Genomic DNA, 2,739 nt, shown 5'->3' on the forward strand with positions numbered 1-2,739 from the left:
GCTCTGTTTGCAGTTGGAGATACTGGCTCTGAGTCGCTGCTGAGAAGCCATGTTCTTCCTGTTGCCCCACCGATAGTAATGAACCCGTATTCCTCTGGAACTGAACTGTAAGCCCCAAATAAACCCCTCCTCTTTCTTCTTCTTCTTTTAATGTTTGGTAGTTAACTTTGTTAAATCATTTGTGAACTGGGACTACTGCACTGGCATTAGAGGAAACCACTTCCCATTGTCTCACCATTTTGGATAGGTTATGCCAAGTGCCAGAACATTCCTAATTTACTTGTCATAGCAGTATTGGGAGGGCGGGGCAGATGCAAATCTTTCCACTTCAGGAAAGGTCCTGTTTATGTCTCAACATACCTGGTTTAAATGGAGCACCCACAATTCCAGAGGACATTCTCCCCACTTCCACATTCCCTTTCCCTCATGGGGTCTGGCCTGACTCTTCCACCCATCAAAACATTTCTATTCAACTGAGTAAGGTAGGGTAGACACAGAAGACATCTCACCTCAGTTTACACCTTTGGGACTAAACAGCATTGAAGAGGGTAGGCGAATTATTGTAAAAACAAATGGAGATTTCAACAACAGAAATATTAATGGCATCTGAATTCAAATCCATAAAAAGTGCTATTGGGAGATAATGCTATTGGGAGTCTTAGCCAGTATTTGACAATCCCCTAAGAAAGGACTGGGGAATGACCCAGTAGGAACTCTGGCCTCAACAGAAGCTTTGGCTGGCAAAGTCTGGGCCTGCTGAGCCAGATGGCATGAAGGCTGCACAGGTGGCGTCTGCAGCTCCATCACAGAGTACTCTCCAGCGTGTTGTAGTTGTCCTTACAGCTCTTCAGTCCGAGGACGTGCTTAGGACGTTTGCTCTTCTGACTGGAGGGGAGGTATGTGACTTGAATGGTTGTTGGTGACATTTCAGGTGACTGAGTTAGGTCTTTGGCTGCTGATTGGTGTTGTCTCTGAGAGCTCCCAATTCGTCTTTGACCACAGTGGCCAGCTCACTCAAGGCCTCCTGATACCACAAATGCTCACTCTGGCCAAAGACCCCTGTCCCATAAAGGGCAGTCTCATATAAGGGCCTTGCATACACCCTTCAAAGGAGCTAGTGTTTCCCAGATCTAGCAGGAAGGAGTGGGAATTCTCATCCAGTAAAGAACAGGGGTGCTGGCCTTCGGCACGAAATGGGATCTCAGAGGCATGGGTGGCATCCAGAGCTTTATCCTGTACAGACAGTTGTAGCAACTTTGATTCCCCTGGGATTCCAGCTGCAGTAATCTTGTATCATCATCGGCAAGGAGCTGGGGTTCATACTTGGTATGCTGAACCCTGGATAGTCGAATATCAATCTCCTCTTTTAAGTCCTTGGGAGCATTGGGCCCGTAGGGTCGTGAGGTTGCCTTCTAGGTTTTGTTGCAAAGTGCACTATTTGTCTCTTCACAAAATAAACAGCAGTAAAAAAATCAGGCTCCCATAGGCCATCACAAGCACAACATTCACTGCAGACAGCCAGTTACTGCTAGGATATTCCCGTCTCTCTCCAGGAAGACCTGCTAGGATATTCCCAATGTGCTTGTGCGTTAACCCAGCCTCAGGCAAAGCCAGAACACTAGGTTCCTTGGACCTCTCTGGCCATTTCCATTTGTTTTAGGGGCAAAACCAATCTAGAAAGGGTCAGAAAACATGGTGGATGGGGGGTGCTAGTTAAGCACAGTGCCTTTCTGCTCCCCTTCCCCGCCCAGATGCATTTTCTACCATTCTGTCATAAGAACAGACTCGAACAAATTGACCCAGCACCTGAAAATATGACATCCACCACCCATCAATGTGAGATATATCACCCTTCAGTGTGAGATCCACCACCGTCAGTCTGAGATCCACCACCATCAGTGTGAGATCCATTACCGTCAGTGTGAGATCCACCACCGTCAGTGTGAGGCTTTAAAGAGGATTGCTTTATTCCTTGAGTCTTTTAGCATGGAGAGGTTGGCCACACCAGATTATTCCCACATGATTGGTTTTGCTTAAGGAATGATTACTTGTAACGGGAGAAGCAGTGATGGGCACTGACTGTTCAGCAGGTGCCTGGAGCCTGCCAAGGGCCTTCCATGCATTTGGCCACATAACTATAATCAAGGTTATTAGAGTAAGAGCCTGGACTCCAGCAGCCCAGATAAGCCAGGCTCAGCCTCCCATTCTCCATAAGTCAAAGAGACAAAGACATCCAGTGGCCCCAGTAAGATAGCCTTCAGTATTTTGGCATGAAGTTTATGGTTAATAAAAGGCAAGAGGCTTGTAAATTCAACTGTTCTGGCCTGGAGTGGTACCTCTCATCAATGTCTATTGGCTAATCTTCAGACTCAAGGTGGTGGTTTGACCTGTCAGAACCACATGGGATGTTTTTTCCCCAGGAGACAAGCTTTCTTGGCCGGTACCAGGCTTCAGCATTTCCTGCTGCCAGCAGGAGAATCTCAGGGAAATTCCAATTTCTTGGGGGTCCGTTTTTGCAATAGTTGGATAGCCAAAGGGAGAGATACAAATGTCTCTTTCAATGGCTTCATTTCTACAGCCATGGTTAGACAATCAACATGGCATCACAGTGGCTTAGATATTTTTAAATAACACTATTTTCTCTCTTCCTTCCTTCCTTCCTTCCTTCCTTCCTTCCTTCCTTCCTTCCTTCCTTCCTTCCTTTCTTTCTTTCTTTCTTTCTTTCTTTCTTTCTTTCTT

At 46.4% G+C, this 2,739-nt stretch overlaps 1 pseudogene; it reads right to left on the reverse strand.

Annotated features, from left to right (window-relative positions):
- Nucleotides 1-803: 803 nt before the first annotated feature.
- Nucleotides 804-1,911, reverse strand: LOC126492806 (protein C1orf43 homolog; annotated as a pseudogene).
- Between the last annotated feature and the right edge of the window lie 828 nt (nt 1,912-2,739).

This window comes from Alexandromys fortis, unplaced genomic scaffold (genome assembly GCF_014885135.2).
Source record: "Alexandromys fortis isolate MF-2015 unplaced genomic scaffold, M_Fortis_MF-2015_v1.1 scaffold_236, whole genome shotgun sequence".
NCBI lineage: Eukaryota > Metazoa > Chordata > Mammalia > Rodentia > Cricetidae > Alexandromys > Alexandromys fortis.